Consider the following 23,345-nt stretch of genomic DNA (forward strand, 5'->3'; position numbering starts at 1 on the left):
GTTGTTGCATGCTTAAGTATGTTAACCTCTGTTGATATATGAAAATAAATTGACCAGGTCTAATAAAAAAAATGAGAGGTAAGAAAAAATTACACACACACACATATATGTGACTAAAACAGAATTTGGAGACAAACATGAATGCGATTAAGATAAAACAAATTTTTGTTCAGAAGTCTCAATCACCAGAAGATGGAAGGGTTAACAAAGTTAAATACATATCAATGATTGATTGATCTAGTGACATTGTCACCACTTTTGCTTGAAAAAGGTTCTAAATTTAAATCCAATATTAACGTGTTTATGTGCGTGTATGGATGTGTGTCCCCCATTCCTATAAGAAAAAGCTAGGTTAGGGGTAATTTTATTTTTTAAAAGAGAGTTAAGTACACATAAGCATGATTAACTCTATCAATGTCAAGTCATGATTTTTGTGTGTATTTTTAATATTAGAGAAATTAACATTACAAACAAATCAAACTTAAAAACATAAAATATAATTATATAGACTAAAAACAAAACACGATCAAAATATTGTAACCTCCTATCATATTTTACCTTCCATAAAAAGATAAAACATAGTGGAGTGAGTTAGCATACTCATGGTTGACCAAAAAAGTAAGCATGCTCATCAGCATTTCCAATAATTTGCTCACCTATGTCCTTGAAAATACAAAGTTGACAACATACAATGAAAAATGAAGGAGAGAGTCAGTGACATATATAATGCTAGCCAAGCTCATCAACTTCTAGTACTCATACTAGTAGACCAATACTAATAGTGTAAGGAAGTTCAGTAAATAACTTGCAAATATATTATACATTAAAATGAGTAGATTTTCGTCCAAAAATACCTAAACCCATTTAAGATAATAATAATTCTTCCAAAGTTATGAAGAGGAGCCATCACAGAATGGTGCAACGCTTTTCGCCTTGTTTATGCAGTTCTTCACGCGCCTTCTCCAGATTTTCCCGGAGTTCCTGAATTTCATCATCTGATCTCTTTTGAGCAAAAACTGCATTCTCCTCTGCCTTAAGCCTTGCTGCTTGCTCCTCAGCCAATTGTTGCTCAAGCTTGGCAGTTGCTTCAACTTTGTCTCAATCTATATAAAATAAAACACTACATTACTTAAAATTTCACTGAACTGGCCAATTCAATCCGCAAACAATAAACCAAACCCTTGCTCAGTTCAAAGTACTCTAAAACCTAACCCTTTAATCATCAATCAGAAACCAATAAAAACCAATCCTTTTAATCTTTTTTATCATATCTTAGACATGAAATTAAAAATATTAATTTAATTATGACCAATTTGATTAACCAGATCGACTGGAAAAACATTAAACATCATGATACATGTCCTTCTAATTTCTGGTTTAGAACTAATGCATCCATGAAACCGTCCAAATCTGAACCATAGTCCCCATTTAATTGAATCGAATTTGAGCCATTAAATTTATGTACATGTGGGGCACACAACACACAGAATTTTCACATAATTGTCCACAAAGGTAGGAATCAACTTAAAACATAGCATTTGCAGTACGTTTGCCAAAACAAATTAGTAACAGAATACAAAGTAATGGCTGACAAACACTAACGATGTTGGTGATTGCCCCGCCCAAAAGCCAGAAAATTAGATCAGAGTTAAGCAGGAATCAAGCTTAATCAAAAGCCTTAGACATTCCTTACTTAGTAGCTAAGGTCTGCAATGAAAATTACTTGGACACTAAAGCTACTTCAGAGGCTAAGCATGCTAGAATATTTTCAAGACTGGGATTTCATGATTAACTTGTATACAACAAGAACATAGATAAAAGAAAAGAAAATTTCTCAGACTACATCTACATCAATTTTTTATAAAATCCATTTACTTTCTGTTTTGACAAGATATAAGTAAGAAACACCATGAAGGACACATAAGGAAATTATTGAAACAGATCTATTAGCAAACGATACATGTAAAGAGTTTATTGTTGATATAACAGCATTGTGCAATCCTTATTAAATGCCATGAGAAATACCAAATTCCTCATGATACTCAACTACAAATACTTGGCATCATATTGCAACTAGAACACCATGAGAACATAATGTCCTTTGGCTAAAATACATTTACTCAAATTCCTCATCAAATCCTAAATCGTAAATCTTCCTCTTTTTACTCTCCATCGGCAATCTTTGCCCCTTTGATAGGTCTGAATTAACAAAATGATATATAAACAGATTTTATTCCAAGCCATGGCAGTCTCCAACTCCAGCAAAGACCAATATTTAGGTCAAAGTTTCGAAGTCAAAAAATCAAAAGCATGTCATGTTTTCAAAATAAAATCCTTCCAGATGCAGGGCAAGGGAGGTAGAGAGCTTCCTCAGCAAATCTTTGATTCAAGTAAACAATAATAGGAAAACCGCATATAATAGCCTCCTAAACTATGACTATATCTTGATCACACAAATTTTTGCCACACTTAACTCTCTAAACTATCATGTAGATTAAAAACGTATAGATCACTTAAACTAACATTTAGAAGCCACAAGAATCCCATGTGACACCTTGATCAAGAGAGATTTGAGAAAAAGAAGGGTAAGAGTAAGGTATGATGCAACATTACTTTCACAAATGTTGGTCGTATTTCCGCATTTTGTGATTGCTAAAGTTTGTTTTATGGCCAAATTTTTTATGAGGGAAGTGTTTAATTTTAAAGTTTATGTAAAATAACTTATAATTACATTATTCAAGAGACTATATGTTGTTCCCCCAATAATAACAAAGTATATTTCTTTTATAAGGAACATGGATGAGATCAAGAGAATACCATCAGAGTGTATGAGACTATGAGGTAACCAAATAGTGCAACTATCTACTTAAATTCTCACACACAAACACGCAAAATTATATTCTGAATGATCATATAATTATAAGAATTCTCTCTGATAAACAGTAGCAACAAAAATGCCTCAGTTAAAACAGCCTATATCACAAGCTATGTTTGCATTTACCTTTCACAAGAATATGGTGAGAGTTAATAGAACTTGCATGCATATGATAACCATTTCAGAGAGAACAGAGCACCGTTGTAGATTATTATTCTTAAAATACTGAATACATAATAATTATAAATACAAAAAATAATAAATGACAAGGAAAAATATGTCGGAGGGCCAAAGACTTAGAAGGTACCATCTGAATAATTTGTTTTAGCTGCTCATCATAAGTACGCTGCATTAAGTCCTTCAATTCCTTTGTCTTACTTTCTGAATATCCTTTCGAGGCATCAACCTCTAATTGTTAGTTATGCAGCTTCATTGCTCCTTTCTGAAGTCAAATTGTAAATTTATTAATATAATACATTCAAAGATCAAGCAAAGAAGATTGGAAAAAATTTGCAGAAACATTCACCTTCAGTTTAGTAAAAAACTCATCCGTATAAGGTTGTCCACCATTCTGTACAATGACCATGTCTACAAGAGAAAGAAGTTGCACAACTTGTTCAAACTTCTTCTTTTCATCCTTAGTCTTGTTATCAAAAAGCACATACCGGTTTTTGCACAAAACAAGAATTTCCTACAGCAATTTGAAATTGACTTCAAGGTTAACAATGGCATAAATTTGATAGAAAAGATACACTTACATTCCAAGATATTCAAGCAAAATTATGGGGTTGTTTGAAATTGTTTTTATTTTATTGTTCTGAGAACTGGTGCTTCGTAGAACATGTTTTGAGAACAATAAAAACTAATGAAAATAGATATTTTTCTCATTCTTCCTCATTCTCCAAAACAATAATCTCATAACACTTAAAAGTTGCTTCCATTTTTCTATTCTTTAGAACAATATTTTGTTTTTTTTGCTCTCTAAAATATTTTTTAAAAATACGTTATCAAACAGATTTTTTTATTCTTTTATTCTGGATAACAGAAAATTGTTCCTAAAACAAGTTTCCAAACAAGCCCTATATTACTAAAACAACTATGACAAAGGCTAGGAAAGAGATTTAATAGGAATTAAAAGGTTGACATCCCATAATAGGTGTTCAAAGAACAAAAGTTGTGCCTTGGGTTAAATTTGAAGGGATGAAATTTAAATTGGGAATGCTGAATATTTATCTTCCAGCTTGAAGGGAAAGTCATGTGCTTAAAGTATCCCAGTTTTTATCATGCTATGTTACTCTATTTTACCATATTTTCCAGCCTCTGTTTGCATTTTTGTTTTCTTCCTTATTCTTTTTTCAGTTTTCAAATGTTTGATTTCCTTATTTAGGAGACATTGAAGTCAAATAAATCTGGGTCAGTTATTTTTTTTCTTTTAGCCTGCAAAACTCTTGATAATGAAAGAAAGGCATCTTGTCTCTTGCTATATGTATCATGTACTGGACTTCAAGCTACAACCACATATATTTGTCCAGATTTTCCTCTCATTCTCTTAGTTATCTTCATTTTTTTTAATACTAGCACCAGTGAGAAAATGACAAGAAATGATTTGACAAAACTAGAAAGTTGACATTTTTTTAGTAAGTACTTAGAAAACTAAATTAAACGTTCTAAAAAGGAATAATTTCTTCACATTATAATTTTGTTTGATATGCTTGTTTGGTTCTTAGTTTGGGGCTTCCAAATCCATACTAAACCATCTTAACTAAAGGGGATATTGTATGGAGTATAGTTTATTCCTATAGATAATCCCACATAAGTCATGCCTTTTAATCTCTAAAACTCTATTTATTTGATCACACCCTGTTGGAGAATCAATACATTTATCTCAAAGTCATTTTATTTTCAATTCAAAAAGCATGAACCAACACAATCACAGCCATAGCACTAAAATAACTTGACAATTACAATCAAATGGGAATAGAATGAACCAACCCCTTCTAAGGGTTTGTGTGATGCTAAAAATACCAAAATAACAGTGATTGTGTAGCTAAGAGGAAATAATGGAATAAAATAATGTTGTAATAAACCAGTTAGTACGTCCAATGTATAAATAAGGATGGCAAAGTGCAACAATATTGTAGAAAGTGGGCTGATGGGGCACAGGCCCAGTATCTAACTTAACCTAATCCCTAAACCTAGTCTTATTTTTGTTGTAATTGTTTTTCTGCTGATTCTTGGGAATTAGATGTTATTTTATTTTATTTTGTTTTGATATGATATTATCATCATATCTTCCTGTACTCTATAAATATTCTTCTCATCTTTCAATAATAGTTCAATTCGGTTTTCACAAAACCATCATGGTATCAGAGTCGCCATCGGCCTGTTCCCAATGTCCTCCCTGGTCCGACTCTCGTGTGCGCTCTTGGTCTCTCATGACTTGGCTGCGTCTCTGACAGTCGAATGGATATCTGCCCTGAGCGTCTTTGTTCATCTCTGTTCTGAGCATCACTGTCCAACAAAGTATTCTGCATCTCTGTTCGTCTTTGTTCTGAGCGTTTCTGTCCGACATAGCACCCTGCTTCTCTGTTCGTGTTGTTCTTATGTAAATCATGAGTACATCAGCGTCCTTTTCTTCTTTGTTTCCAGCCGTAGCTTGCGAGTGTAGAGGGGTGTCCTGTTCACCCGAGTAGTGGCATATTTTTCTTCTCGCTTTCTCTGTTTTTGCTGCTAAGTCCTCTGTTGCTCTGTGCCTCTCCTTTTTTGCTTTCATGGCTTATAAGGCAGCTTTGAATGGTAGTGGTACCCCACGTGTCTTTAACACAGATGGGGAGCACTCAAATGCATCTGGTCAACGTGGCAGTGATAATGTTCTTCCTTCAGGAGGTAGCAACAATAATGATTCACTTTCTCTTCTTCTTCTTACCCATAGGTTGAATGGGAATAATTATTTGTAGTGGTTCAAGAGTGTCCTTATGTTTGTATGTGGTCGGAATAAGGAATTATCTAACTGGTTCCCTGAATGCACCAAAAGTTTGTGACCCAAAGTATGAGACTTGGTGTGCAGAAAATAACATGGTGATGACTTGGTTAATTAATTCAATGAATCCTGAGATAAGTGAAAATTATCTACTTGCCAACACTGCCCAAGAAATTTGGGAGTCTGCTCAACGCACTTACTTTGTCAAGGAAAAAGCAGCAGCAATTTATCAAGCAAAACGTACTCTTTGAACCCTTACGTAGGGGGAGAAATCAATTACTTTGTATTACACAACTCTTATACATCTCTGGCAACATATAAACCTTTATGAGGTACACCAATGGTTTTGTCCAGTTGATGCTCTGTACTATAAAACTGTGGTCGGACGTGAGCGGTGCTATGAATTTCTCCTTGCTCTCCATGACTCCTATGAGGATCTTTGAGGAAGAATTATGAGTATGAAAACCTCTACTTTCTCTTGAAGATACATTTAATATAATTAAATATGAAGAAAGCCGCAAGGTCCTAGTGCAGCTCCCTACTTCTAACTCTCTTGGCACTGAAACCTCTGCTACTGTAGCTCGTGGTCATCAAAAGGGCGATCATAAAGGAAAAAAGTTTCTCCGATGCAATCATTGTAATAAAAATGGTCATACGTGGGAAATTTGTTGGCAAATTCATGGCAAGCCATCTCATTTAAAGTTCAACTCCAAAAGTGATAATAAGAGTGAACATAAAGGTGATAGTAAAGGGTTCACTATCTATCCTACTTATGATCATGCACTCAATACTGAGGAAATTGCATGATGAAATGCATTTTGGAGAAATACTCTCGAGATGAAATGAGTGAGAAACCTACTCCCTCGATTACCTTGGCCCATGTTAGCAAGACTTTACTAACTGTACTTAGTACTATTTCTCACTGTAATAATGTATAAGTGGTTGATTCTGGAGCCACAGACCACATTTCAAGTTTTCAGGAATTATTTTTTGAGTTTAGTCCTCACTCTGAGCAAACTCGTGTACAAGTAGCCAATAACACATATGCTCAAAAGATGGGAATCGGCACTGTTGTTGTCTCTAACTCTATTATTTTGAAGAATGTCTTATATGTTCTTGATATACAATGTAATTTGTTATTAGTTACATGTATGACCCACTACTTATCTTGCCTTGCCATTTTTGACAAATCTTGTTGTAACTTTCAAGATTTAGCCTCGGGAAAGATGATTGGCAATACTAAAGAACACAATGGGCTTTACTACTTGGAGGGCAAGTTCACCAATAAAAGTTGTTTAGTTGATCCTATTTCCAATTTTGTTTTTTTTCTATTATGTCTCAAGAAGACATTATGTTAGGGCATTCTCGTTTATGACATCCCAGTTTTGATTATATGAAAGTTCTATTTCCCAATTCCATGAATAAAATTAAATTTCATTGTGATACTTGCCAATTTGTTAAACAAACTCGTCATCCTTTTTCAGCTAAGCCTTATATCCCCTCCACACCTTTTTCTCTCATACACAGTGATGTGTGGGGTCCTTCATGAGTTGAAACTCACACTAAGGCTCGAAGGTTTGTTTCTTTTATTGATGACCATGTTTGACTAATGTGGATTTTTCTCATGAAAGATAAATCTACAGTTTGCACTATTTTCAAAAATTTTCATACTTTTGTTCAAACTCAGTTTCAAACTTCTATTAAGATTCTTCATAGTGACAATGGAACGGAATATCTCAATTCTACTCTTCACACCTTTCTAAGTGAAAATAGGATTTACCACTAAACTTCTTATGTGCAGTCACCTCAACAAAATGGGATAGCTGAGAGGAAAAATAGACACCTACTTGAAGTCACTAAGGCCCTCTTACTTGGTAATAATGTTCTACACAAATTTTGGAGAAATACAGTCTTTACGGCTGCGTACCTCATCAACCGCATGCCCTCAAGAGTTCTTAGCTTTCAAAACCCTCTTGACCTGTTTTGCAATCCTATCCTCACTCTCCTTTACTTAACTCTCTCTCGAAAAAGATCTTTGGGTGCATTGCCTTTGTTTTTCATGATGCAAGCAACAAACTCGAATCTCAATCTCTCAAATGCATTTTTTTAGGATACTCATCTACCAAAAAGGGGTATAAGTGTTATTCTCCTGACACTCATAAATTCTATGTCACTACGAATGTCATGTTTGTCAAATCACTGCCTTTCTTTCCCAAAATACCCATTCAAGGGGAGAATGGGTGAAGCTAATTTGTGCCACTAATAATAGTCATTCAAAATAAACAGACCATTCCTCTACTATACTTATTCTAGATCTTGAGCCCGAGCCTGATCCTGAACCTGAGCCCAAGCCTGAGCCTGAGCCCAATTTTGAGCCTGAGCTTGAGCCTGAGCCTGAGCCATACTTGGATGAATCTGTGACAGAACACCCAGAACAACATATCAACAGTGAAGATCCTATTGTTGCTCCAAGGCAAAGTCATGATTCTCAAACTGAAGGTAATTATGAAGATCTTTAATGGCCTATTGCTCTTAAAAAAGGCAAGAGGAGTTGCACCAGACACTCCCTTAGTAGGTATGTCTCTTATAATAGACTAAATTCTCAATTTAAGAACTTTATTGCTGCTGTTGATAGTGAGAATATACCTAAGACTTTCAAGGAAGCCATAATTGATCCTAAATGGAAGGCAGCTATTGATGAAGAATTGAAAGCTCTAAATAAAAATTAGACATGGAAAATTGTGGAGTTGCCTTTGAGAAAGTCAATTGTAGGGAGTAAATGGGTTTTGACAAAGAAATATAATCTTGATGGTAGTCTCAATAAATATAAGGCACGATTAGTTGCAAAAGGCTTTATTCAAACCTATGGCATTGATTACTAAGAAACCTTTGCACTAGTAGCGAAATTCAATACTATAAATGTTCTACTTTCTCTTGCTGCTAATTTAGACTGGTCATTATTTCAATTAGATGTTAAGAATGCCTTCTTAAATAGGGACTTGGAAGAGGAAGTGTATATGGAGATTCCATTAGGATTGAGAAGTCTAAAAAATGCAGGTAAAGTATGTAGATTGCAGAAGTCACTGTATGGCTTAAAGCAGTCAAGGCTTGATTTGAGAAGTTTACCCGTGCTGTAAAGGGATTTAGCTATGTTCAATGTTAGGTTGATCATGCACTATTTGTGAGACAGTTTGGTCAACAAATAACTATTCTAATTGTGTATGTGGATGATATAGTATTGACTGGAAACGATGAAGAAGAAATTGTGAAATAAAACAATGCCTGGTTGATGAATTTGAGATTAAAGACCTTGGAAATCTAAGATATTTTCTAGGTCTAGAGGTTGCTCGCTCTTCACAAGGTATTAATGTATCACAGAGAAAATATACTCTGGATTTACTCAAGGAAACTAGAATGTTAGGGGCAAGCCTACAGATACCCCAACAGAACTAAATTGTAATCTAGAAGTGAAGCCTGATGGGAAGGCAGTGAATAAAGAAAAATATCAGAAATTGGTGGGGAAAACTCATATATTTATCTCACACAAGACCTAACATATCCTTTGTAGTAAGAGTTGTGAGTCAATTTGCAAGCAATCCTCATAAGGAAAATATGGAGGCAGTATACAGGATTCTTAGATATTTGAAAACCACTCTTGGAAAGGGTTTATTCTTAAAGGGGAATAAGAAGAATGTAGAAATCTATACAAACGGCATAAGAGAGCACTGGGATTAAAAATGTAACCGATGTGGAAATTTATATTGATGCAGACTGAGCAGGAGCCATCTATGATAGGCAGTCCACCACTGGATATTGCACATTTGTATGGGGCAACCTGGTTACTTGGAAAAGCAAGAAACAACCAGTTGTTTCTAGAAGCTCAGCAGCAGAAGCTGAATGTAACATCCTGATTTTTTATATAATAAAGAAATTGTGGAATTTAGGTTTTGAGAAAAAAAAATGATAATAATAGGAATTTATATTATTTGAGGTTATTTAGAAATAATATTATGGTTAGGTATTTAATTATGAATTTAAAATTTAAATTTAAAACCACATAAGCAATATTTAGTTAAGATATAATACATAAATAATTTTTTTTTGTATGTGTTGAAAAAAAAAACAGAGAGAAGGTAGAAGAAGGAAAAAAAAAGGGGGTGGAAGGTTGTTGTTTCTAAGTCCCACATTGGTTAGATGAGGGAAGAGAAGAGGTGCCTTCATGTATAAAAAGGGGGTGTGTGCATTAGGAAGCATGAGAGGCTAAGATGCAATTAGAGAAAATTGCAACTTTTGGCCCAAAGGTTTGAATAATTAAATTCAAACCTATAGTTTTTTTAATATAATTTTGGGACTCACAATCCCATTTTTATATTATTTTTCTCTCTTCCTCTCACGTTGCTCGGCGTTTTCTCACAAGGGGGGATTATTTTCTTTTTCTTCAGGTATGTTCTAACTTTCCTGTTTAGATTAGCATTTAAAAATTTTATTTAATTACAAAATTAATTTTATAGTTATTTTCTAAATAATATTAGCTTTCTAGTGATATGATTATTTTGTAGGATAGAGTAAATATTTTGATTAGGATTTTTCTATAGGATAGTTAATCTGATGATATGATGGATTAAAAATATAGGTTAAAATTCTTAGGGATATAATAAATATTATAGAATATTTTCTTGAGGTTGAAACTCATGTTTAAGAATTTTTGAGTTAAAATCTAGATCTATATGGTTGAATTTATGTGGAATCTGAGACGTAGGGATAAACCTATGATTATTAAATATTTATTTAAGTATGAATAGGTATTTTTGAGGTCATAGAAAGGTGATTTGAGGCTTCAGGATAATTCTAAAATTTTTAATTTATTTTTGGATGAATTTTTAGAATGTAGAAGGATGAAATTGTGATACTAGAAGTGAATTGAGGATAAAAAAAATAGTTTCATTAGGGTACGAGAATTTTAGAAAAGAATTTGGGAAGTTAAATGAGGCATAAATCTTAAATTAGTGTTAATATGGACTATAGATTTAAGACTTTCTAACTCTTTAAATTAGAGTTATTTATTTTAATGTAAAATTAATATATAGTATTGTGAAATAATTATGTAGATTATATTGACAAAGATAGTGGTGAAAAGGAGTTGTGAAGGGGAACTTGTTATTCAAGACACAAGGTAACCATTATTAATGTGTTGTGATGAGTGTGTTTGTGAATGGTTATGTGTTGTTTGTTGTTTGGAAAAATTATGAATTATTGAAAATAAATACTGTATATACTTGTTTGAAATTATTGCCAAGTGGGTTAAAAATTTATTTTTGTTTATCATGATGAGATATTATTGTTCGGATATATTCCTGTTTGGATATTTGAATGATGCATGACTTGTCAGGGTATTTTAATGTATGGTGTTAATGGGAATTTCTGTTCGGTTAATTATTACCACGTGGTAAGCCCTCATTGGACCCAATAAGTGGCGTGTCGCTTGGTCCAACTCACCTTTGGCCGGGTGATTTGGCGTCCGAGCATGGCAAAGGAGGATATAAGGTGCAGTCATGCAAATTAAATACTTGTTCGGTTTGTTTGAAAGTATTGTTCGGTTAAATGTTTTGTGTGCCCACTTAGCAATCGCATGATTAGTTACATCCGCATGCATCATTACATATTAATTTTTGGTTACTGGGACTTTTAAGTCTCATTCCCCGTGGTTAATATTTTTACAGGAGCGAGTCCGGTCGAGAAAGCACCAGAGGTGTAACTGTGGTGTATGAGACACCATCTTTTACGTTGCCTCTTATTTTAGATTATACAATGTATCTTGTGCCAACTTAGGACATATCTTCTTTGTGAAGCATGTAAACTCTAATCCTTTTTATTAAAAGTATTTATATGACCAAGAGGATTATGTCTGTCCCTCTTGATTTATGATCTGATTTGAATAACATGCTATGAGGATCATGTCTGTCCCTCATGGTTCTAATTGTTTTTTTGAGATATTTTAAGACCTGTGGTATATTGTCTTGGATGTATCGTGGTAGAAATTTTTCTACCATGATAAGGGTCCAATGAAAAAAAAATAAATAAATAAAAAGGATTTGTTGAATTAATAACTTGTGAAAAATCAGTTTGTAATTGAGGGTGTTACATATTGGTATCAGAGCATCATGTTTCAAGCCTCTATTTTAGTAATACTTATTTAAACTTTGTTTGAAACTATTACTCATGTGAATTTAATATGTATTTATTATGTGTGGTGCATTGCATATAGTCGGTTGGCAATTACATTGTTATGGTGCTTCTCATTGTATGGCCATTATATAGCTAGGCTAATTTTATTATTTATATCTTGTATCCTTTAGGAGGGGAGAGGAAAATGCCTGTTACTCGTAATAACTTAAGATCCCAACATGAGCACCACACCTCCACCGCCAAATGAGGAGCTTGATTTGGCGGAATTGAGAGTGCTTGTAAAGACGTAACAGACAAGGTTCAAAAATATGAACGAGAGTTGACGGAGCTAAAAAGACAAAGTTCACTGAGAATGGAGATAGGGCTCATGTTGAGAGTCATGTAGGGGGAAGGCAGTTCCTCACATCCTACCATTCTGAGGGATTATGAGCTTAGAAGGGAGGAGACTAGGTAAGAGGAACAGAGAGCCCCACCGACCATTATTGATGTGTGGGAAACTGTTAGGAAGTTTAACCCTCCCACGTTTGATGGTAACCTTAAACCATCTGTGGTAAAGGAATAGGTGAAAAGACTCGAGTCCATCTTTCGAGTAGTCACATGCACCAGCAATTAGAAGGTGCAAGTAGCATTAGTGCTCCTAGTGAAGGAGCAAGAGATTGGTGGGAGACAGTGGGACCCAAGGATGATTCGACACTCACATGAGAGGGTTTAAGGAAAAAAATTGTTCAGGCATTACTTTCCATCAAAGTTAAGGTCTGAGAAGGAAGCTGAGTTCCATGCTTAAGCAAGGGAAACTATATGAGGACACATTCATTGCTAAGTTTCAGGAGTTATCTAGATACTCCACATACTTGTAGTATAGGGATGATTCTGAATGGAAGGCCAAACGCTTATTGGAGAAGGCTAGACTAGAATTGAAGAAGAGAAGCAATTGATCCGAGACGACTGATTATGAGAAATGTGCATAAAACTTGCAAGTAGTAGCTCACAGTAAGAGGAAGTTGAGAGAGAGAAGAGGGGGGTATATAGTAGACCCCCAACCTATCCCCAACCCACAGGAGGCATTATGAAGAAGAACCATCAAGGTCGAGTAGCTCATGGAACCAGGGAAGGCAGAAGGGTCCATGTCAAAAGGGCCAAGTACAGAGGAGCTATTATTGGGTTATCACGAATCATAGAGGGGCCCAACAGTATCTACCCCTGCTCCGAGTACAGTGAGCTCTCAGCAGTGCACTAAATGTGGGCGCCGTCATTTCAGACAGTGCTGGGTTTATTACATTTGTGGGAAACCCGGTCACATTGTAAAGTTTTGTGGGGACAATCAGGACTCAAATACGAAGAACCCTTCCCAGCATCCTACTGTATCTGGCCATGTGTTTTCCCTTACTCAGGACACGATGAATTCCCCAGATGCCATTAGAGGTAACATCAAAATCCTTCATCATGATATTATTGCACTGTTTGATTCAAGTGCTACACACTCTTTTATTTCTGAAATTTGTGTAAAGAACCTTGATTTGCCTGTGTGTATTTTACCTTTTGATATGAATGTGTCTACTCTTGCGGAGAATCTGTGAGGACCGCTAAGGCATGCCTTAACCTAGTGGTCGAGTTTAAAAATAGGAAAACAACTATGGACTTAATTATCTTACCACTGAGAGGTATGGATGTAATTGTGGGAATGAATTGGATGGGTGCAAATGGTACTATCCTAGATTGTAGAGAGAGGTGTGTGTCTTTATCTTCTTTGTCGGTAACTCCAGTCGAGACTCAAAATCATGTTTTCTTGTCGGGGCGCAAGTTGATAGATATATGAAGAAGGGTTGCCAGGCCTACATGGTTTTCTTCTCTATCCAAGCTGAGATTGATGAGGCGTGAAGAATATCCCTATTGTTAAAGAATTTACAAATGTATTTCCAGACGAAGTCTCCGGTTTACCCCGGAAGCGCGAGGTAGAGTTCTCAATTGAATTGGTACCTGGTACAGGGCCAATTTCTAAGGCTCCTTATCGAATGTCCCCCTCAGAGTTAGCAGAACTGAAAAAGCAAATTGAAGAGCTACTTGAGAAGGGTTTCATCAGACCAAGTGTTTCACCTTGAGGATCTCCAGTTCTTTTTGTGAAGAAGAAGGATAGAAGCCTTCGATCGGGAATTGATTATAGACAATTGAACAAAGTAACCATCGAGAACAAATATCCACTTTCGAGAATCGATGATTTGCTAGATCAGCTTGTAGGATCAGCAGTTTTCTCAAAGATTGACTTAAGGTCAGGATATCACCAATTGAGAGTAAGAGCAGAGGATATACCTAAGACAGCATTTCGGACGAGATATGGGCATTATGAATTCATGGTGATGCCGTTTGGACTTACGAATGCTCCTGTGGTATTCATGGATTACATGAATAGGATCTTTCGACCCTATTTAGATAAGTTTGTAGTAGTGTTTATTGATGACATTCTTATTTATTCAAAGGATGAGGAGGCTCATGGTGAACATTTAAGAATCGTCTTGCAAGTTTTGAGGGAACATAAGCTTTATGCCAAATTAAACAAGTGTGAATTTTGGCTCCAAGAAGTAAAGTTTTTGGGCCATGTTGTGTCCAGATACGGAGTTGCGGTGGATCCTAGCAAGATTGATGCAGTGATGAAGTGGGAACAGCCAAATCTGTTACAGAGATATGAAGCTTTTTAGGTTTAGCAGGTTACTATCGTCGCTTTATTAAGGGATTTTCGCAAATTGCGATGCCCTTAACTAAGCTGACTAAGAAGGATGCCCCATTTATTTGGACTGACAAATGTGAAGCTGCTTTCCAAGAATTGAAAAAGAGGTTAACCACTACTCCAGTATTGACTATTCCTGACCCTGTGGTGCCGTACACTCTGTACACTGATGCTTCTTTAAAGGGTTTAGGATGTGTTTTGATGCAAAATGACCGAGTGGTTGCCTATTCCTCCAGACAGTTGAGACCACACGAGGAAAAATTACCCTACTCATGATTTGGAGTTAGCTGCAGTTGTGTTTGCTCTGAAGATATGGAGACACTACTTGTATGGATCTAAGTTTTAAATCTTCAGTGACCATAAGAGCCTGAAGTATTTATTTGATCAAAAAGAGCTTAATATGAGGCAGCGACGATGGATGGAATTTCTGAAGGATTATGACTTTGAATTACATTACCATCCGGGTAAGGCTAACGTGGTAGCTGACGCCTTAAGTAGAAAGACTATTCATGCTGCACATTTGATGGTTCATGAATATCATTTGTGGAACAGTTTTCATGATGTTCCAGTAGATGTGATTGAACATCAAATGGTCGCACTCCAGGTAGCAGACTTTGAGAGCAAATTCTGGGAAGATCTCAGAGTCTCACAGCAGAGTGATAACTACTTAAGGAATATAAGGAAGGAGATAGTGGTAGGTAAGGCCCCAAATTTTACCATCTCTGAGGACACAGTGATAAGTATAAAGGTAGAGTTTGTGTACCTAATGATCCAAGATTGAGGAATATCCTTTTAGAAGAAGCTCATAGGAGCAAATATACAATTCATCCCGGTATAACTAAAATGTACCATGATTTGAAGCGAGGTTGGTGGTGGCCAGGAATGAAGAAAGATATAACTGAATTTGTTTCTAGATATTTAACGTGTCAGAAGATAAAGATAGAACATCAAAAGCCAGCTGGAACACTGCAACCGTTAGATATTCCAAAGTGGAAATGGGATGATATTTCCATGGATTTCATCACTGGACTGCCAAGAACACCCTCGAGTAAGGATGCTATTTGGGTGATAGTAGACCGACTCACCAAATCAGCTCACTTTTTGGCGATCAAGTTTACCTCTACATTAGAGAAATTTGCTGAGATATACATTAAGGAGATAGTTAGACTTCATGGTATACCCTCTAGAATTGTGTCAGATCGTGACCCAACATTCACTTCAAACTTTTGGGGTGCGCTACAGAAGGCTATGGGTACCAGACTGAGTTTTAGCACCGCATACCACCCCCAAACAGATGGACAAACAGAGAGGACGATCCAGACTTTGGAGGACATGTTGAGAGCTTGTGCCATTGAACTACCAGGTAGTTGGGATAATCATTTGCCATTAGCTGAATTTGCTTATAATAACAGCTATCATTCTAGTATTGGGATGGCGCCTTATGAGGCCTTGTATGGAAGGAAGTGTAGATCGCCTTTGTGTTGGACAGAATTAAGTGAGAGGAGTATCATTGGTCCAGAAATTGTAGAGCAGACCACCCAGAAGATTGCAATGATTAAGCAAAAATTGCTAACCGCTCAGAGCCGACAGAAGAGCTATGCTGATAAGAGGAGACGGCTGTTAGAGTTTGAAGTAGGAGATCATGTATTTTTGAAGGTTTCTCCAGTGACAGGCATTGGTAGATCCATTAAGGCAAAGAAGTTGACACCTAGATTTATGGGCCCGTATGAGATCTTGGAGCGAATTGGATCTACTGCATATAGAGTTGCATTACCTCCACAGATTGCAGGTATCCATAATGTGTTCCACGTATCACAGTTGAAGAAGTACAACCCGGATCCCTCCCATGTTATTGAACCTGAAGAAGTAGAATTGAGGGAGAATTTGACTTTTAGATCCGAACCGGAGCGAATTGAGGACTTTAAGGACAAACAACTACGCAATAAGACCATCCGACTCGTGAAGGTGATTTGGAAGGGTGGAGCCCTAGGCAATGCTACTTGGGAAACCGAGGAGAGTATGAGGCGAGATTATCCACATTTATTGCTTAGGTACATAGTTTCTATGCTTATCTATTAAATTTTGAGGACAAAATTTCTAAAAGGAGGGGAGAATTGTAACATCCTGATTTTTTATATAATAAAGAAATTGTGGAATTTAGGTTTTGAGAAAAAAAATGATAATAATAGGAATTTATATTATTTGAGGTTATTTAGAAATAATATTATGGTTAGGTATTTAATTATGAATTTAAAAATTTAAATTTAAAACCACATAAGCAATATTTAGTTAAGATATAATACATAAATAATTTTTTTTGTATGTGTTGAAAAAAAAAACAGAGAGAAGGTAGAAGGAACAAAAAAAAGGGGGTGGAAGGTTGTTGTTTCTAAGTCCCACATTGGTTAGATGAGGGAAGAGAAGAGGTGCCTTCATGTATAAAAAGGAGGGGTGTGTGCATTAGGAAGCATGAGAGGCTAAGATGCAATTTAGAGAAAATTGCAACTTTTGGCCCAAAGGTTTGAATAATTAAATTCAAACCTATAGTTTTTTTTAATATAATTTTGGGACTCACAATCCCATTTTTATATTATTTTTCTCTCTTCCTCTCACGTTGCTCGGCGTTTTCTCACAAGGGGGGATTATTTTCTTTTTCTTCAGGTATGTTCTAACTTTCCTGTTTAGATTAGCATTTAAAAATTTTATTTAATTACAAAATTAATTTTATAGTTATTTTCTAAATAATATTAGCTTTCTAGTGATATGATTATTTTGTAGGATAGAGTAAATATTTTGATTAGGATTTTTCTATAGGATAGTTAATCTGATGATATGATGGATTAAAAATATAGGTTAAAATTCTTAGGGATATAATAAATATATAGAATATTTTCTTGAGGTTGAAACTCATGCTTAAGAATTTTTGAGTTAAAATCTAGATCTATATGGTTGAATTTATGTGGAATCTGAGACGTAGGGATAAACCTATGATTATTAAATATTTATTTAAGTATAAATAGGTATTTTTGAGGTCATAGAAAGGTGATTTGAGGCTTCAGGATAATTCTAAAATTTTTAATTTATTTTTGGATGAATTTTTAGAATGTAGAAGGATGAAATTGTGATACTAGAAGTGAATTGAGGATAAAAAAAATAGTTCATTAGGGTACGAGAATTTTAGAAAAGAATTTGGGAAGTTAAATGAGGCATAAATCTTAAATTAGTGTTAATATGGACTATAGATTTAAGACTTTCTAACTCTTTAAATTAGAGTTATTTATTTTAATGTAAAATTAATATATAGTATTGTGAAATAATTATGTAGATTATATTGACAAAGATAGTGGTGAAAAAGGAGTTGTGAAGGGGAACTTGTTATTCAAGACACAAGGTAACCATTATTAATGTGTTTGTGATGAGTGTGTTTGTGAATGGTTATGTGTTGTTTTGTTGTTTGGAAAAATTATGAATTATTGAAAATAAATACTGTATATACTTGTTTGAAATTATTGCCAAGTGGGTTAAAAATTTATTTTTGTTTATCATGATGAGATATTATTGTTCGGATATATTCCTGTTTGGATATTTGAATGATGCATGACTTGTCAGGGTATTTTAATGTATGGTGTTAATGGGAATTTCTGTTCGGTTAATTATTACCACGTGGTAAGCCCTCATTGGACCCAATAAGTGGCGTGTCGCTTGGTCCAACTCACCTTTGGCCGGGTGATTTGGCGTCCGAGCATGGCAAAAGGAGGATATAAGGTGCAGTCATGCAAATTAAATACTTGTTCGGTTTGTTTGAAAGTATTGTTCGGTTAAATGTTTTGTGTGCCCACTTAGCAATCGCATGATTAGTTACATCCGCATGCATCATTACATATTAATTTTTGATTACTGGGACTTTTAAGTCTCATTCCCCGTGGTTAATATTTTTACAGGAGCGAGTCCGGTCGAGAAAGCACCAGAGGTGTAACTGTGGTGTATGAGACACCATCTTTTACGTTGCCTCTTATTTTAGATTATACAATGTATCTTGTGCCAACTTAGGACATATCTTCTTTGTGAAGCATGTAAACTCTAATCCTTTTTATTAAAAGTATTTATATGACCAAGAGGATTATGTCTGTCCCTCTTGATTTATGATCTGATTTGAATAACATGCTATGAGGATCATGCCTGTCCCTCATGGTTCTAATTGTTTTTTTTGAGATATTTTAAGACCTGTGGTATATTGTCTTGGATGTATCGTGGTAGAAATTTTTCTACCATGATAAGGGTCCAATGAAAAAAAAATAAATAAATAACAAAAGGATTTGTTGAATTAATAACTTGTGAAAAATCGGTTTGTAAATTTGAGGGTGTTACACTGAATATAGAGCATTAGCTCTTGGAATTTGTGAAGCTATATGGGTTGTACAACTGTTGAAGGAACTTGGTGTAGAAATGAAGGTTCCTATAAAAATGTGGTGTGATAGTATGGCAACTCTCAAGATTGCAAACAATCCTATTCAACATGATTGTACTAAGCATGTTGAGATTGATAGGCATTTCATCAAAGAGAAAATTGAAGCTAAAATCATAGATTTGGCACATATTCCCTCAGGAAATCAAGTTGCAGATATGATGACCAAGCCTCTTGTTAAAGCAAAATTTGCAATGACAAGCAAGTTAGGAATGATCAACATCTATTCGCCAGCTTGAGGAGGAGTATAGAAAGTGGGTTGATGGGGCACAGGCCCATTAGTTAACTTAACCTAACCCTAAACCTAGTCTTATTTTTGCTGTAATTTGTTTTTCTGCTGATTCTTAAGGATTAGATGTTATTTTATTATATTTTGTTCTGATATGATATTATTATCATATCTGCCTGTACTCTCTAAATATTCTTCTCGTCTTTGAATAATAGTTCAGTTTGGTTTTCACAAAACCATCAAATACCTTCTTTTTCAAATAGGAGAATATGTTTTTGATGACAAGGAATCAACACAGCAGAAACAAGGAGCTTAAGTAACCACAATACTGACAATCAATAGTATTTTGTCAATATATGGGCGATGAAAAATAACCTAACCAAAAAGAAAGCTAGTCACAGCACCTCAACTATGAGGACAGATCAAGAGGGCCAATTCAATGGGCTAAAGAAACGAAAAAGAAAAATAATAGCAATTCATAGAAATGTAAATGCTTAAGCAAACTTTAAAGGTTTTAGGTCCCTTGTGAGAATAGTAGTTAATATAAAGATCATACTCAAACAAACCTGTAAAGCCTCTGGGCACTCACGACCTAAATAATCTTCCAAAGTTTCATTGTCGTCTTCTAGTTCATCCCCTCCAGTAAATACTACAATCGTGTAGTCAACTATTTTGTTTCCAAACAATGTCTGCAAGTTATGAAATGCAGTCTGTTCTTCTTCAGAAAAGCAATTTCTGACAGAAAGCACTACAAGCATGGCATGAATCCCTTCTTTGGCCAGATCAATGCAGTTTACAATTTCCTTCCCAACAAAATCAGATCTCATAGCAGGATCAAATAGTCCTGCAAAACTTGTCCACAGGTAGACTTAGAAATAACAAATTCAGTGAAATTGCAAAATCAAAGGCCACAAAGAGTAGCAAAACAAGACATGCTACTATACTGGGGCTGTCAATAACATTAATAGTTTGACCATCTCTTAGCACATCTTTCTGCAGTTCACAAGTGCTTGTTATAGCAGATGAACTTCTCTTTGACTTGAAGGCCTTCCTTCCAAGAATGCTATTACCTGTTGCACTTTTTCCATTGCCAATACGTCCAACCAACACCATTGTTAGGGTCTCGTTGGTTGAGGCAGTAAGTTCCCAATCATCATTGACAGAACTTCCACCCATGATATAATTTAGATTGCCTAGTGACAAAAATTATCAATGCAACATTAAAATATATATTAAATATGAATATAAGATAGCACGGGAACTCCAAAAATTTTGGAAGGAAAGAAGAAACAAGCTCTCAAATATCAGGCAGCACCTTATCACGATGTTAATTAATGCAGGTAGTCATATTCAATCAATTAAGTTTTATTACAAGTGATAACAAACAAATTTGTTAGCAAAAACAAAAAACAAAATTGTAAGATCAGCAGAAACCAGAAGCTATACACTACAACCTACAGGGTTCACATATCCAAATCCAAAGGAATTAACAAGAATTCAAGTCTGCCAGTTGAGGATTAAACGCAATATACCTTTTAAAGATAGTAATTCAACAACTAAACAGCATACATCCACCTTCTACATCAACAATGTGAGCAACAAAGGAAGACCCAAACCGAAAAAAAAAAAAAAGAACAGAAACGATCCAGTCCAATTCACGATGATCGAGCCTTATAGAAAGAGTAAGCGATAGAAAAGCAAACTAAAAAGTTCATGCTATCTCCAATACGTATACAACTTCATGATCTTTGAAAACAGAACAAATCATTCCAGAACTTATTCTGGAAATTACTAATCTCAAACCTGATACCGTCTTGTTGAGTGCAAGTCAAGGCAAGGAAACAAAAAGGGTTTACACAAACTCGGAGCAATATTGGAAAACGAAAATCGAAGTGTGGGTGAGATTATTTACTTGAAGAATATCGTATATGGATAACAGAGAAGCGATTCTAGGAATATATTTTGATTATGGGTAAAGTGAAACTTTTGACTTTGATTGACTTTGATAGCTTGAGACCGAAGTTTCCTCTGGAGAAAGGGAAGCTTAGGGTGATGCCACAAAAGCTTAATAATATTGGTCGAAAATATTACAATTTCGATCCTACGATTTAATCCTGAGTGTGTGTACAGTTTATAGATAGCCAAAAGTTCATTCATTAAAAGTCGGTTTAATAAAACTTAATTTTTGTAATAATATTTATATTTAAATACTTTTTTTAAAATTAGTTTGATAAATTAAAAATTACTTACGTTAATAATGATTTATACTTTTAAAATTTATTTTAAAATATACAATAACATAAAAAGCATTGATTTATAATGATTTATAATTTTTGTTATACAAACAAAATTTATTAAAAATGTTTAAAAAATGTGAAAAAAATTTAAATAACATAAAATTTAATATCTTAAATAATAAGAATAGAAAATATGAAGTTTAATATGTTAAAAAAATTATATAATAAATAATTCAATATTTATTAATATTCAATATTAATTACTGGACAAGCGAACATTGATGACGAGGAGAGGGAGATGGGAGAAGTTCGGTCAGAGGAGTGACAGGTGGCGATGAGAAGAATAGAGACAAAAGAGAATCTAAAAACTACGAGGTGAACTCTTGTGAAGAAAGCTAAAAAAAAAAAAAAGAAGGATAGCACGGTTAATTAATAAAGTATATACAAATTTATTTCCTTCATTAAATGCCCAACTCTCACATGGTGTTTGAAATTCAATTTAGAATAAATTTTTAAAATTCATTTCCAAACCTCATTTCAATTTGTATTTCAAAAGTTATTTTTTCTAATTAAAAATTTTTCAATTAACTTTTGACATCTAAGGGATAGCTTAGATTTTAATTGTATATAATTAATTATGAAAAAAATTAATTAATATGATTAATTTTTATTATAATTGATTATGTTATAACATGATCATGCTTGGATATTATTTTTAAAAATTAATTTTAATATAATTGAAATATTTGAATTATTTTAGTCAAAATCATTTTTAAGTGTGAAAATTAGTAAAGTACAATAAATGACATTGTCTTTTAAGATGTAAATGTTAATATAATTATATATAATATTATTGAATTTATTAAATTCAATTTAACAAATAAAATATATAATAATGATCCAGTTAATAATATTTAACGTATATATGATTAATTATAAAATTGTATTTAATAGTCATATTAAAATTAGAATAATATTTTATAATTTCAATATTAATATTAATATTATAATATAATATTATGGGGTCTTGTTAATATAAGGAGAGACTACACGCTGGTATACTTGGCAAGTGTGAATTTTGGCACATAATAAATGAGCCCAGCAGATAGAATTGAAAATCACAATCTACCCCAAGTTGCTTAGGATATAACGGAGGTTTTAGGATGAAAAATTGATCATAGAAAAGTATGGGTGTTTTGATTCTTTTACCAAAACCATAGTTATTGACACATGATTGATTAAAAATACCTATCAAAATAGGCACATAAGTTGCCCCAAGATGCTTAGAATAGAACAGAGGTTTAGAACGCAAAATTGATTATACAAAAGTATGGGTGTTTGGATTCTTTTTACTAAAACCATGATTATTGACACATAATTGATTAAAAGCACCTATCCAAACAAGCATTAAATAGTTGTCACCAATATAATTGTTTAGAGATTAAAATGCACCACACACACATGTAGAATTTAAATCACTTCTATATCAATAGTTTAGAGTCAAAATTATCATTTAATCTAAAATAAAATTATTTTTTAAGACTAAAAGAGATAGATAAATGAATGAAAATATTCATTGCTAACACTCTTTTGGCTTTTGCCAAAAAAAAAGTCTCGTGTTGGGATATTGAAAATATATATATTTTTAATC

At 34.2% G+C, this 23,345-nt stretch overlaps 1 long non-coding RNA gene and 1 pseudogene across 1 annotated transcript; one reads left to right on the forward strand and one right to left on the reverse strand.

Annotated features, from left to right (window-relative positions):
• Positions 1-906: 906 nt before the first annotated feature.
• On the reverse strand, positions 907-20,633 carry LOC129313920 (immune-associated nucleotide-binding protein 9-like; annotated as a pseudogene).
• On the forward strand, positions 17,247-18,923 carry LOC129312390 (uncharacterized). Its single transcript, XR_008593542.1, has 3 exons — positions 17,247-17,424; positions 18,089-18,154; positions 18,705-18,923. It is a non-coding gene; the product is annotated as an uncharacterized LOC129312390 (long non-coding RNA).
• Positions 20,634-23,345: the final 2,712 nt, after the last annotated feature.

Source organism: Prosopis cineraria, unplaced genomic scaffold (genome assembly GCF_029017545.1).
Source record: "Prosopis cineraria cultivar Desert tree isolate PC_DT_omini unplaced genomic scaffold, ASM2901754v1 PC6, whole genome shotgun sequence".
NCBI classification, from domain to species: domain Eukaryota; kingdom Viridiplantae; phylum Streptophyta; class Magnoliopsida; order Fabales; family Fabaceae; genus Prosopis; species Prosopis cineraria.